This window comes from Cryptomeria japonica, chromosome 9, assembly GCF_030272615.1.
Source record: "Cryptomeria japonica chromosome 9, Sugi_1.0, whole genome shotgun sequence".
Taxonomy (NCBI): Eukaryota; Viridiplantae; Streptophyta; class Pinopsida; order Cupressales; family Cupressaceae; genus Cryptomeria; species Cryptomeria japonica.
Genome location: NC_081413.1, coordinates 83,191,014 through 83,207,484, shown reverse-complemented (window position 1 = coordinate 83,207,484; position 16,471 = coordinate 83,191,014).

Sequence of the window (16,471 nt, the reverse complement as noted above, 5' to 3'; positions counted from 1 at the left end):
AAACAAGCATTAACAATTAAACATTTCACAAGTTTAATTACTTAAAAAGAAAATTTAGGGTTTTTATGCAATTAACCTCTAAAATTTTGCCAAAGATCAAACATGGAAATGTAATCAAGGAATCCAATTTTCAGATCTAACTATGAATAATCAGAAAGGATGTTCACGTCAAGTTCACCAAAATGTAAAGCAGAAAATCACGATTGAACCTTAGTTGCTCTCCCCTCTTCCAACTCCAAGGAGAGAGAAGGGAGATTCACTAGGGTTGATGGTTTTCACTTAGGGGAGAGACTTTACATTCAAAAGAGGGGTTGAAACCCACAAGATCCAATCCCACACAATGCAAGATTGGATGCTAAATGTGTTTCAAGGGTTAAGAAAGCAAGGCGACCCTCTTTTGTAAAGAATGTTGATAGAAGAATTAAGCTAGGAATGCATAGAAAGTGACAAAGATTCGCTTATAAACTGAGATAGGGATATAGGATGAAGCTGTGGACCTGGAATTAGCAGTAAAATGTCGATACGGCGCTGTCCTGCAAATTTGAGCAAAAGTTGACGGGACGATGGTGCCCGGCGTGCACACGGTCCTCCGAAAAATCCGCGAAACGAAGGGGGATCTGTTCGTCTCTGCACAAGGATTCCAGATCTTCAATTTCAGCCGTGTACCTGCAACCTACACACAGAAAAGCGAAGATGATTGGGGGGTTAGGGATTAGGGGTTTGCCTTTAGGTCAAACCCCGGTTTTGGAATTAACCAAGAAATGAGAAATGCTGTAAATGTAATGTAAAACAAGTACTAATACCTTGTTGTAAGGATGTTTGTATCCTTATATGCGAAGGTATAGATGTTGTTGTTTGTTGTATGTTTGTATGTTGTATGTAGCATGTAGTATGTGATCTCCTCTTCAATGGTTGAATCCTTGTCTTGAATGCAACACTTAGCCTTGAATGGAGACTTAGAATGATCAATTGCTTGAAAGAATGCTTGAATGCTTGAATGCTTGAGTATAGTTTCCACGCCTTTTCCATCATATCGAATGAAAGAGGAAAATGTAGTTTTTATACTTGTCAATTAGGGCTGATAGACTGATTTTCCCGACCTTAGGCCGACCAGGAAAGATAATTTTCCAATTTGCAAACATAAAGACCTGAAGTCCAAAAGAGACTGGGCCCAAAATAGGACCCAGGGACTAGGGCGCTGGGCGCCATGGTCCTGGGGGACCAGGGCGCTGGGCACCCTGGTCTGGGCGCTCTGGTCCCACCTCCCGGGACAACAGGGTGCAAAGGAGGTTCAGGCTAGGGTGCAAGAAAATGCAGTTTTCAGTGTCATAATCAGGTTTCGGGGTCTCCATTCAGGTTGCGTGTTGCGTCGCCATCGTGAAGACCCAAATGCGGTCGAAATTGCAAGTGTCACAAATTTAGGATGCTACATCAACATTAGCCCTAAAAACATTATCACTATGAGAAGGTTCAACATCTTGCCTAATACGAATCCTTTTATGACGTTGGATCCAACAATCCTGGCTAAGGTGACCATATTTCTTGCAGTTAGTGCAGACATTCTTATTCAATGACATGTAGTCTAGAACCCATCTTATATTCCAATAAGACCTCAACAGGGTGTATAATGGTAATCAACACATTAACACAGAGCCTAGCAAATAGTAGCATAGAATTTTGTTGTGTGAATCTATCAACTACCAATAGATTCCCAAAGTAGTTAGCTATCCCTTTTAAAAACACTCATATTCTAAAATTCTAACGACATAGTAGGGAGGTGGATCCAAGTCGAGGCCATAGAGCCCAGATCCATAGTATGATCAAAACTAGGGTTTCATTTGCATAAGGACAAAAAGTTACAAGAGCTTCCAAACTACCATGACCCTTTGACTAATATTTTAATTAGATCTTCTTCAACCATGAAACTAAACAAGAATAAGCCATTCACCATAGTAGAAATCTTGAAACTATCCTTTAAAGACCAAGTAGAGTCAACCCATTTCCTAACTTGGTAAATATAAGGGCAGAAGGCTAGAAACTTACCAATCAACGAGAGTCTCATCTCAACAATAGCCACATTCAAAGTTTCATTAGGAATCTCCACTTCAAACCCTTGAACATTGTGAGATGGCTTAGGTACTTGCAGTGAAGCAACAACACCCATTTTGGGAGGGCTATTGCCAACTAACTTTTCAACAAAAGAGACAAGATTCTCCTCTACAAGGAATGACCCCAAAGAGTATGACAAAGAGGAAGGAGCTCCCCCTTGGGTATTTCAATGAAGATCACTTTTACCCTTACAAGGAATATTTGTAGTTCTCGGGGAGACCCGTAGGGCCCCAAACCCCTAACAGTACCAATAACGAGTACAACAACCAACAAACAACAAACCAAAACACTAAACTCTTGTGTACCCTTAGTTCTTCATAAAAACTTATAAAGAAAAAAATAATGATTTTGGACATGTATTCCTAAATCAACAAATTACTATTCATCCTTCTATCGACAATATCAAAAGCATAATCCCCGTTAAATGCAAATACATTGTGTATGAAGACAATTCTTCCTCTGAGGACGCTGAAAACGACAACCCTTCCCCAGATTCATAGGTTAAAAGGAGATCCTCCAAACTTGCTTCCAAAGGCCGTAGGAAGAAGACCTCGGTTATTGAGAGTCTAGACTCTGAGGAGGACCCCATTGGGGACAAGAAGGAGGAGGGTCCTAAAACTATGGGGCCCCCTGATGAGGATGTTGATAATGGTAATATGACTAGGGACCCCATAGTCCCGACCACTGTTGGTGCTATTGACATGACTACCCCTGAAAGGAAAACCCAGGAACTCATTGATGATAAATATATGACCCCTATGAACATGGACACTAAGGGTCTTATGGCTGTGGATATCCCTAACAACAATGCTCTGGATCCCAGAAATTTGGATACGGATTTAAACTTGGCTAAATAGGTGATGCATTCTATCCTCCTGATGGACCTAGTTAAGGATACTGATAACTCCATTGCTAGTGGCGAGCCCAAATAGATTGCTGAAACTACTGATGACTTGGTTGTTGAGAACCCCCAGGAGGCCCCTACTCTACAACAAATGGAAAAGCTGAGCACTGATGTGCTGGACATCACACAAAGAATTGAAAACCTCAACCCTGTTCTCATTCTGTAGTCTATCAAGGAGGAGGTTAAATAGCTCAAGAACAAGATGGAGACTTGGGAAGCCCAAATGGTGGGCCTGAACAAATTCCATATGCAGGTGTTACATAGCTCCACACTCACCCTCTCTCTGTTGAGGGAACACTATGCTGACACTGAGGAGGACAAGCAGGAGGCTAGGGACCTCTAAAAATTCCTGTCTAACGAATGAAGTAGTACTATGGAGGCCGCTGGGGTGCGCAAGGAACCCCTGTAGTTTGTTTTATTTTCCTACTATTGTTTTTTATTATTAAAAAGACTTGGTTCCTTTTTTATGCTAGTTGTTGTTATTTGTTGTTATAGTGTTGTTTTTGCGCTATGATTTTTGATAGTTTTGCTATGTAAAGGGTTAGTTCCCTTGTTCTCACTGCTTTTTTAATCAAAAACAATATCAAACAAATAAGGTATTTTTATTTGAATGGTTATTGGTGCCTCATTAATCTATAAATATTCTTGAATAAATACATCATACTCTTAGTTGTAGAAATAACAAGTGTTTTTTATTATTCCTTTTATCTCTTTTAAGAATTGATTTACATACCAAATGTTGACCATTAAGAGTGAAATGATATCCACTAATTTTGGTAAATTTTAAATATATTAGACCACTTTAACCATTAAAATCTTGAAGTCTTTGCTTAATGAATTAAGAAGAGATGTTCTTTAATCCATTCTATATCTAGATGTTGTAATTCTTAAACTCTAGTTTCTATCTAGTAATTTTCCATTGCACTAAATCCTTGTCTAATTTTTTATTTAAAATAATTCTCATAAATTGAGTATTAATCCTTACTATAAAATGCTCAAAATTTAGATGTTTATATTTTTTAAATTTTTTCTTCTAATAACCAAAATATTCTTTTTGTAACAAAATTACATGATATAACAACTTATTTCAATACAAGTGAAACCTAATCATGAGTGGGAGCAAGAGCAGTAGCGACACTGGTGCTAGGGTTTTGACCTCTGCTGCGGCTGGGGAGGATTCAGATGATGATGAGGATGATCCTTCTCACATGGGCGCCTTGGCTATGGGCGCCATCATCCTACTTTTGATTGATGTGGATCTAGCAACCTTGCTTTGGCCTAGATCTGTTTCTTTGGAGGTTTGGCATCCCCGACTCCTTGTTGGGGTGGGTGTTTGGATTGGTGCTCTTAAGTGCGTGGTGGTTCAGAGCCCTTGTTTCCCTATGTGGGCAGCCTTCTCTCCATCTATTGCCTGCTGGGACGAGGCTTGTCTTTTGTGCTCTGTGTCCTTTGTGGGTCCTTTGTCTCACCTCTCTGTCACTGTCCTCTCCTAAATATTTACCCCTGCTTATCTTTTTGAGTTGTTCTCCTTTCCTATGGAGGTGGATTGGACTTGGGTGGATATGCCTAGGGTTTCAGTGGCTTCTTGGCATCCTTTTTCGCTCTCTGTGCTTGTAATGTTGGTTTTATCTCCTATAGAGATGGAGATATTCTTCGTGGTTAGAATTGAATGCCCCTTTTTTGAGGTGATTTTGTTCGACAGAGGCTGCTCGGATCTTAGGTTGTAGATGGCATGGCTTCTCCTTTAGATGGACCTTTTCCCCCCTATTCAGGTGGGGGTTGTTCCTTTGGAGATGGAGTTTTTCACTTGCGACATACCTATCTTCTCTGTGTGTACCTTCGATGCTTCCCCTGCTGGCTTCTTTCTGAGGGTTTGTTCTCTTACTACTTGTTCCCATGGCTCTCCTCTTGAGGTGTTGTGCCCTCCTATTGAGGTGGAGTGGCTGCATGGTGATTGGGTTGTTAAGAGGTTTTTTGGTCAAGTGACCAGTTATGATGCTGATGGTTTGGACTGGTGAAGGGTTGTTGATGCCCTGTTTTGTTTTTGCGAGAGTTCTGAGGATGGCCAACTTTCTGCTTTTCTTTCTCTTTCCCCTATTGAGGTTGTGGGTGCCTCTTCAAAACCCAACTATCCAAAAAAGCTTCATTGTGCCTTCTCTTGGTCGCTGGATTTTGGTTTGTGGCTAGCTGATTGGGTCTCTCTATGGTTTATTTATGTTTTTTCAGCCTCTATGGAGGTGGGTCACTATCCTATTGAGGTAGATGGGTATTTTGTTGTTAAAGGTGTGATTAGTTACTTTGGGATTGTTGGTTGTTTCTTGGTGGTTTTGGGAGCTATTTTAAAACCCAAATCGAAGGTTAGGGGAGCCTTTCAAAACCCCCTTGCTTATGTTTGGCTGGATGCTGACAGTTTTGAAGGGCCCAACTTAGATTGTTTTAGTTTTTGGTTAAGGGCTGGGCTAGCCTTTTGTTGCCCGTATTTTCTGTATATGGGTTGGGGAACCCATAAAATCCCTGATGTTTGGATGAGGGAGTCTATCGACCTCAGCTAAAGGCTTAGGCTGTGTTGCTAGTAGGTTTTGTCTTGATTTTCTCTTAGTTTGGTTGGCTTATTTCAGCTTGTGGTTGTGCTAGCTTTTGGCTGGCACTAGTTAGATTTGTTGATGTAGTCTGCTGATTTTATTTGCCTATCTTTTTGGCAGAAGTTTCATTGTAGGTTTTAGATCTTGGCAAAATTTGAGGGTTTCGAGTCCCTCTCAAAATCTATTTTTCCCTTAATAAAAAACAACTTATTTCATCATATAAGGACTCTTGTGAAAAACTATACACCATTTATTATTTGAAGCATTAGTACAAAGACCAAAGAAATTCTCGGTTGGTGCACATAGTTCTCTAATAAATTTGAACAACATTATTTTATGAAAATCATAGACTAGATGGATCTTTAATTCACTATGATCCATTCTTCTTCAAGTGTCTTAACAAGACCTACTTGACACCAAGTCATTAAAAATAAGATTTATAATTTAAATAACCTAAAATTTATTGCAATTATTTCCTTTTAGTGATATCATCAGGAAAATCATTAATCCTTGTTAGTATATTTTATTTTAACCTTATCTTTCCTTTGTCCAAGTATAAACAACAAATTCAAGACAATAATATTCTATTTTTTCAAGTGCTAGCTATGATAGAGTTAAAATATTAAAATTTCATCGATATAAATAGCACAATAAATTCTATAATACCTAAGTGCATTGTCACCCTTCTCTAGAAATATGTTGGTGTGGTATTGAGGGTAAAAGACACCACATTTCACTCATATAATATCTAACACATGTCTAAAAGTTTGAATGAATAATTTGTATTTCAAAAGAAAAATATTTCTTGAAAATGCATAAAAATCTATTTCATTAAATTCTACATCATCAATATAGAATAACATATGCTAAATAATTACTATAATATTAGGTGCATATTTACCAAACATTAACCTTTAATTAGTAATGGAGCTTCCTAAGATCATTAAACGATCTAGTGTACAAAAATCTAGAGGTAACACATTGAATTTACAAAATGATCTAGAGAATATGCAATTTACAAAGTCATCAAAAGAGCAAAAATTATATATGAGATAAATACTATTCTAATACTGTAATATTATTCACAAAGATAGCACTTGACATAATATTTATCTTATTAATTTTCTAGATATCTAAAATTTATTTTTCAATGTTATTTACAATTTTTTTTCTAGCATAAAAATGATTGATTAAAATCATTTACTTCATATAATGCTAACTAAATCATTTATAAATTGAATCTATTTTATAAATTCATAAATCTTATTCTAATTCCTTTCAACTATCATCATATTTAATAATGATTGTTTTACAATTTTTTTTGGGTCATCCTAGCTTTAATTCCATTTTGTAGATAGAAATCCAATATTTTTTAACTTTATGTGATAGGATGCATATAAGAAGTGGATCATTTAGTGGTCATTACATGGCATACTTTAAAAGTGAAGAACTTGTGTAATACATGACGTAACATGGTTCCAAATTTGACTTGGCTTCTCCAAGAGACAATTCATTTGGATAGAAAGAGTCAAGAACATGTGCGTCAAAGAATATGATAGGATTAACTTTTCCTCGTGGACCCCTCAAAGTTTGAATCTCTTTCTTCCAAGCTTGTGCTAGAATTATTGTGTTTTGGACAATATTGAAAAGTATGAGGGGAGAGGATTTTTTATTTTTTTATTTTTTTTTTCATATTAAAATAATGCAAAATATTACATAGATTCAGGCAATGAGGATTGCAAAAAAAAAAATAAAAATAAAAATAAAATTTTTCTATAATCTTACAATTCAAAGATATATGAAAAGATAAATGAACAAAAAAAAATTGTTGATGATTTCTTGTCTATTGATGATGTAAAATCTATCTATCAATCATATGGAAATTACATTTGATTGCTTACTATGTTTGTTTCATTTATGAAGAAAAATCCATTATTTATTTGGATTAAGTATTCTTGGGAATCCCATTTGTAGACACCTAAAAGTTGCACAAAGAATTGAGTGAATTTTATTCATTTAATTATTCTTAATTCTTCCTATTAATTAAATTAAGATTTAATCAATATACCCTTTTTCTATCTAAGCCATTTAGCTAAATACCCTCCCTCTAGCCATTTTAATTAAATTTACATTTAATTAAAGATATCAATTTATCCCCTTTCCCATTTTAATTAAATCTACATTTAATTAAAATCTCATTTGCATTTAAATAAATCTAAATTTATTTATAAATCCCCCCACTTGCAAAATCCTACAAATGCAAGTTGCAACCAAATTAAAATAAAGCAATTTATTTTAATTAATTCTATTTTCCCTCACCCACTTGCATTTTCCTACATCTCCCACTTGCATCCTAAATCCTATTCCTAATTTCTTCTAGACCCTTCTAATCACTTCTAAATTAACCTAACCCATCTTCTAAACTTTGACACATCCCTAAACAAAGGGAAGTCACTTCTCAAACCCTTAAAGTCTTTGATAACCATTAAAGGCTTCAAGTCTTCAACCACTTAATTTTCCAAAGTCTCCCAAACCATTAATGGTTAATTCAACCCTCTTACATGGTTAGAGACTTTTTGCCTAACTTAACCTTCATCCAACCCAAGGGTCTCATCAAGCCTTTAATGCTTTGACCATGATTATCTCTTAATCATTTGCACAAGAGTTTATCCTTGGATTAACTCTTAATCCAATGGGTAATCTTAACTTAAGCTTGACCCTTACCCTCTAGATAACCATGAGGTCTTCTCAAGCATTTAATGTCTCCAACCCCTTTTCTCAACCAATCTTATGTTGACATTTGTCACCATTTCATTGGTACCAAATTGCAAACATGGATTCCCAACTTTCAATCTTGGCCCTTGTTAAGATTATCCAATCTTGACCATCCATTGCCCTGTTTTCCCTATAAATAGAGCCCATTCCTTCTTCAAAAAAAATGTCTTTGTGCATCAAACTTATAGTCTCATAATATTAAGCATATTATCTCTCTTTGATAGAATAGCATGTTAGATCATTTTGATAGCATTCCAATCTTAGATATATCATGTTAGCTTCATCTTAGTATCATTTTCATACTAGTTCAAGCTTCATATCAATATCTTGCATCCTATCATCATCTAGTTTCATATCTAAATCATCACTAAGATCTTGGTTGCATTCCATTTAGATCTTAGAATCATTTTAATCTCGTTCTTTAGGTTGTCATCTTAAAGAATCAAGTGCTCTTCCAAGCTGAGAGCCACCTTGAATCTTGAAGATCCTTGGAGATAGAGGAGCATGGAACGATATTAAAGAGTTTAGATTCTTTTTAACTTGCTTTGTTTGGATTTCTAACCTCTAATGCAATGTTTCATGTGTGTGTTTGAATTGTTTTCTCCTCTTGCAGGTTGATACCACATTTTTGACATACACCATTAAATGAAGCTTGTATGGATTTATCACCTTACCCCAAGGCTTTTTTGTTCTCTTTTAATAAGCCTTGGCAAGATAATATACTCTTGAATTACTATAATTGATCTATTCATGTTTTCTGTAAGAAAAAGACATTGGGCATATATATTATATATAGAATATATAACAATTACATATTGAATCCAATATAACCAAAACTTGACACATCCATGGTGTGACCATCTACTCATTATGATATGATTCAACACTATCTAATTTACAAAATCAACTCTAAGGTATGTCCAATACTAAAAAATATTACACACCATACATATATAGGAGTTTTACAAAACAAGATTAAAAAACTCTAGTACTTTAGTTTATTCTTGCAGAGGAATAATTTCCATCGAGTTTTCCCCTTGTCATTCCTTTGGAGTTGGTGTAGCCCGAAGAAGATGGCAAACATGAATCCTTGGAGCTGGTATGATTTTGGGGTGGCCCACATGAGATAATAGGAACAAAAGAGACTCGTAGACCTCCTTAATTTTGACTGTCATGAAATCCTCAATTTCTTTCACATGATGCTCAAGTGCTCTATTCAAAATGCAATCATTTTGCATTTTAAGGCCCTGGTTAATTGCATCATACACTAAAATGAAATTGACTTTCTACCTGAGATACTTTCTTGGAAACAAACCTCCTATGTAGCCCTTCCCTTTGAACATGTTATAAATTTGAACTACTTTTTGGGTAAATGCACAAAGTTGAGTCCACTTAGAGTGGAAGTTTTAGACTTAGCCAAAAGTGTGAAAAGAAACTAAACAAAATGAGTTCCCATTATGCTTCAAGATCTTGAGCCAAAATTTGAAATGTAATATTGTTTTGTAGGATCCCAAGCCTAAATCTACAAAATGAGATGGACCATTTTTTAAAAATGGGACCTCGTTTCTTTTTATATTGTTTATTTTTTTTATATTGAAAATGATATATATACATGAAACATAACATTTAAGTCACATTTCAATATGTATTTTTCCTTTCTTATACTTATATTTCATGTATATATTTATAGGATGTTTGAGAGTGGTTTTAGATCTCTAGGAGTTACAATGCATATTCTACATTGTAGAAGATCTTATAAATTTTTAGATGGTCAAATTTTAGTAATCAAATGGCTCCTATCAACATTTTCTTTCTCTCTTTATCTCCCTCAAGATCTAGACCTATCTCTCTCCATATCACTCTTCCTCTATCTCCTCTCTATCTCTCTATCTCACACTCTCCTTTCTCTCTCTCTCTCTCTCTCTCTCTCTCTCTCTCTCTCTCATATCCTTAACTCTCTACTCTTTGTCTCCACTCTCTTTGCACACCTCCCCTTACTCTCTACCTACCTCTATTTCTCTCTATATACCTCTCTATCTCTCTCTACATACATTTCTCTCCCTCCCTACCAACCCCCCTCTCTCTCTACCTATCCATCCCTCTACTTCTTTCTATATCACCACTTCCTTTCTTTCTATCCAACTATCTCCTCAATCACTCTCTTTATGTTCCTTCTCACTCTCTCTACCTACCTCTCCCTCCCTCCCTGTCTACTTTTATCTAGCCCCACTCTCTACCACCTTCCATTCACACTCTCTCTCCTTCCTTCACTACTTACATATATATCCCCTCCCTCTCTCTTTGCATACCTCTCCCTTCCTATAGAAATAAAATTAAAAATTCATATGCTACTTTATTTCATTAACATATATGGGAAGATAGAAATGGATGGGAAGATACACGTTTCAAAATTTGTATACAAAATGGGTCTATGAGTTTGGGTAATACAATCTTTTATGCAGAGAAGATAATGGAGGTGATCAAGTTCTTTCTCATGAAATTTATCTCCAAGTGGAGGATAAGGCACATTAACATGAGGTGCATATGAATTTTTCAAATTATTATTCAAAACTTTGATTTTTTCAGGGTGTTGTGGGGTCTTGTGGTAGTCCAATTCATAGTTCCTAGGTAGAAGTAGTCATCGGTGAGGAGGGACCTCAAGGAGATCAGTCCAAACCGGTCAGTAAGCATAAACACAATAGAAACACACATATATGATGGAGGCAATGCAGAACATATAGTTTTATTGCATGGAAATTGATTACATCCAAATCGGTAACAACCGGGTTACAACATAATGGCACACATGCCTGGTAGAACATGTCACACTAGGACCTTGAATCGAAAGATCTATCTTTTAGGCACAGTCTATCTATTCAATACTTCTTGATTCTGAATTTGATTACATTCTTAAGCATGATTACAAATATATATATATCGATCCAAAGGATGAAACATAGAAGGTCGGCCATATGCCAAGCAACATCGAGATCAATGCTCAAGGATCCACAAGCTTTAGAATGGGTTCTGGTAGATCACCAGAATAGGTCTCAAGAAACTACAATTGGGAACAAGAAATTGTCCAGGAAACCGGTAGCGATATCTTGCCGGAAAGTGATCCAAATGAGATGCGATCTAAAAGCAAGAAAGATGATCAAGTGTTCAAGTAGAATCCAACTCCATAGTATCCGGTGAGCCAAAATTGGGACACATAGAAAGGAAAACTAAAACTGCAAACAAAACATAAAGGAAATGTTTTTGGTTGATGCAAGATTGCTGTGAATCGGGGATGCTCTTGCATCAACATCCGGGGTTAATGAAAAAGTGAGCCTCTAACTTTGCTAGGGTCAGAGGGAAACCAAGGTTGTCTACCTCTGCCTGAGAAATCCAAGATGAATCTTTAGCTGGTCTTCTCTTCCACTTCACAAGATATTCTTTGTATTGACTGTTCTGGGTACTATGCCCAATCCTACTATCCAAAATCTCTTCAATCTAATCTAGTTCCTTTCGAGGCAATTGTTTCTCCAAGTTTGCAACACTGTCCTCACTGAATTCTGGTTCATGGTACTCATGAAGATCTGCAATGTTGAATATAGGTGAAATACTTAGACTATCCGATAGCTCTACTTCATAGGCATTTCCAAATTTGAACTTTCTCAAAATCTTACAGGGTCCAAACTTCTTCATCTGCAACTTACTATAAGTTCCAACCAAGAATCTCTCTTTTCTCAAGTATACCATCACTTCATCGCCAACTTCAAATTCCTTATGTCTCCTCTTCTCATCTGCCTTCTCCTTATATTTGTTGTTCATGTCTTCCAAATGTTGTTTAACCTAAATATGCAATGCTGCCATGTGATCTACAAAATCTTCTGCTTCTGAACTCTTTCCATCTTCACTGTCAATGTCTCTCAATTCTGCTATTCCTCTAGGATGCACTCCGGTAACAATATCAAAAGGTGTTTTTCCGGTACTTCTATTCACTGAATTGTTATAGGAAAACTCTGCTTGTGCAAGGATCAAATCCCAACTTCTGGTTTTATCTCCCGCTAAACATCTCAACAAGTTTCCCAAACTCTGGTTAACTACTTCTATCTATGGATGAAAAGTAGAACTGAACTTCAAATCTGTCTTCATCTTCTTCCAAAGTGTCCTCCAAAAATAGCCAACAAACTTAGTGTCTTTGTCTGAAACTATGCTCTTAGGTAATCCATGCAATCTTGCCACTTCCTTGAAAAATAGGTCTGCAACATGCAATGCATCTGATGTCTTCTTATAAAGTATGAGATGAGACATCTTTGAAAATCTATCCACTACCACAAATATAAAATCATTCCCTCTCGATGTCTTAGGCAATCCCAGTACAAAATCCATGCTTATATCCTCCCAAGGTCTTACTAGTACAGTCAAAGGTTTGACAAACTCTACAACTCTGCACATATCTCTTAACATCATTATGAATTTGGGGCTAAAAGTACCGCTTAATCACCAATGCAACTGTTTTATCAATGCCAAAATGTCTAGCTAAACCTCCACTGTGCTTCTCTTTGATTAGGTTCCCTCTCATGGAACTCTTAAGTATGCATAAGTGAACTCCTTTGAATAACATCCCATCATGAATGAATAATCCAACCATTTTCTCCTATCAACCATAACCAGTTCTCTACATGCTTTCCAAGGTTCTGCAAAATCTGGGTCTTCATCATACAAGGTCTTCAAATCTTGAAAACCTAATACTGTCACTCTCATTTTTGTTAGCAAATTCCTTCTCCTACTCAATGCATCAAAAACTTTGTTAGATTTCCCACTTCTATGCTTCAACACATAGGTGTAACTCTGCAACAATTCTACAAATCTCACATGTCTCCGATTCAACTTACTATGACTGTTCAAATATTGCAAATCTTGATGATTTGTACACAACACAAACTCTTTAGGAAACAAGTAGTGTCTCCATTTCTTCAAGGCTTGAACTATGGCATAAAATTCCTGATCATACACTGAGTATCTCTTTTGGGCATAATTCAATTTCTCACTAAAATATGCTATTGCTCTCCCTTCTTGACTCAAAACTGCTCCTATTCCTGTTCAACTTACATCACAATCCACTTGGAATACCTTATTGAAATCCAATAAAGCTAACATTGGCTGCTCAGTCACTTTCTATTTCAACAATTCAAAACTTTTGTTTGCTTCGATGGTCCACTTTAATTCCTTCAGATCTCCTCTCATGGTCTCAGTCATAGGGTTACAAATTGAATTGAAATTTCTGATCAACTTTCGATAAAGACTAGCCAATCCATGAAATGATCTTACCTCTCCAATGCTTTCCAGTGTAGGCCACTCAACAATGACTTTCACTTTCTTAGGGTCCATCTTCAAACCATCCTCAAATATCAAAAAGCCCAAATAGACTAACTCATCCTTCATGAAAGTACACTTCTTGATATTGATCAACAACTTTTCTTCTCTCAACCTCTGTAAAACTTGTCTTAACTACAACAAATGCTCCTCTTTTGTTCTACTGAAAATCCAAAAGTCATCCAAATACACAATCACAAACTTACCCAAGAATTTCTTTAATACCTCATTCATCAGCCTTATGAAAGTGCTCGGTGCATTAGTCAATCCAAAAGGTATCACCAACCATTCATATAGTCCTTCATTTATCTTAAATGATGTCTTCCACTCATCACCTTCTCTAATCCTAATATGATGATATCCACTCTTCAAATCTATCTTTGTAAAGTATTTTTCTCCACTCAAACAGTCCATTATGTCATCCATCCTAGGAAAAGGAAACCAGGTTTTCACTGTGATCTTGTTTATTGCTCTTGAATCAGTACACATCCTCCATTCTCGATTCTTCTTAGGTGCTAATATTGTTGGTATTGTACAAGGGCTCAGACTCTCCTTGATCAAACCTTTTCTTAACATCTCTTGCACTTGTCTATTCAGTTCTTCATTCTTTGTCGGTGTCAACCTGTGTGTAGCTTTGTTAGGCAAACTAGCTCCGGAACCAAGTCCATGCAATGACTAATATTTCTAATAGGTGGCAATCCATCAGGTGCATTATTTGAAATGATGTCCTCATATTTAGTCAAAAAATCTCTTATCTCTACCGGGTGTTCTCCTTCTGATTCTGGTCTCTCAGTCTTCTTAGGAATCAAGGCAAAACACACATTCTCATGTCTTAGTCCATCCATGAATTACCTTCCATCTACTAAATAGATTCTAGTATTTGTAAAAACTTCACTCTTCAAAGGTTCCTCTAAAGGTAACAAGGTTTTCTTTATCCCATTAGCCACAATAGTGTATGCATTCTTCCTCCCATCATGTACTTCATGTCTATCAAACTGCCAAGGTCTTCGCAACAAAAGATGAAAAATATCCATAGGCATAATATCACACAAAACTTCATCATGATAATTCCCAATTTTTAATTTTACCAAACATTGTTCACTTACTAACAACTTATGTTCATCTTGAATCCATGCTATTTGATAAGGCTTAGGGTGTTTTAATCTCTCAAATTTCAACTTATTCACCATCTCTTCTGTAAACAAGATTATCTGAACTACCACTATCAATAACAACTTTACAACACTTACCAGATACCTTACATCTGGTCTTGAACAGGTTCTTCCTCTGCAAGGGTTCTTCATCTCCTCCGGTATAACACAAAGCTCTCCTCATCATCAACAGTTCTCCATCTTCCGGTTTATTGTCTGATTCGGTGGGGTTTTCTTCCACCACTGTTACTCTTCTGGTAGCCTCTGTTTTCTTACATTCAAATGCATAGTGTCCTTCTCCTCCACACTTAAAGCAATTTTCTCTAAATGTCCTCTTGTCTTGTCTTCCAAAGTTCTCATTTTGATAACCATCCTACTCTCTTCTTCGGTAAAAGTTTCTATCATCCTTCCCGTATGACCTACCTTCTTTGCTCACTTCCTTGTCCTTGTTCTGATCTATACTGGTTCCTCTTCCTCCTTGAAATATTCCTCTGGTAAACCTTCCACCTCTACCTCTATGTCTCTTCTCATGTCTTTTGTTTAATTTCTCTTCAATCTTTAGTGCATACTGGTAAGCCTCTTCAACACTCTCCAATTTGATCATATTGAGTTCATCTTATATAGACATCTGCAATCCATTCAAATATCTTGCAACTTGTTCAACTGCATCATCAACATGTCTAGATCTGATGTTCAACTTGTAAAATGCTTCAATGTATTCCTTCACACTAGATTCCTTCTGTCTCAGGTTCTGCAATTTTTCAGAACAAATCCACTTGATAATTTGCCAGGACAAACTTTGATTTTAACTTAGCAACCATCCAATCCCATGCCTTAATCTTCTCTTTACCTCTTCTTTGTCTATCAACTTGCAAATGCTCCCACCAAAGAGATGCATGACCTTTCAACCAGGTACAAGCATATTTCACCTTCCTCTCTTATGCAGTGTTTTCAAAATCAAAATACTTCTCCATCTCCGAGATCCAGTCCATCAATTCATCCGAATCTAACTTCCCATAATATTCTAGTGGGGTAAAATGAGGTTTAGTGTTCACCCTACTCAAAACCCTTAAATACCTTTCTTCATCCGGATCAACTGCTGGTAGGTTCACTTGTTCTGTCGAGGCTTCTTCTCCTTCATCTTCACTTAAATCTTCAATAGGTTGGCCTCTTCTCTAGGCTATCTCTACGACTTCTAACCGGGTTGCTATTCCTCACAACATCTCTATCACAACAGGGCCTGCATTCCCATGTGCTCCACCATTCCTAGTTTTTTGCGCCATTGATTCATGCTAGTCCACTGCAACTGCAGGTTAGATCCGCACTCCACCACTTGACAAAAAAATTTAGGACACGCAACCTTCGGAACAAAACTTTGCTTTGATACCACTTGAAGAAATCATCGGTGAGGAGGAACCTCAAGGAGATCAGTCCAAACCGGTCAGCAAGATTAAACACAATGGAAACACATAGATATGATGGAGGAAATGCAGAACAGAGTTTTATTGCATGAAATTTGATTACATCCAACTGGTAACAACTGAGTTACATCATACCGGCACACAGGCCTAGTAGAACAGGTCACACTG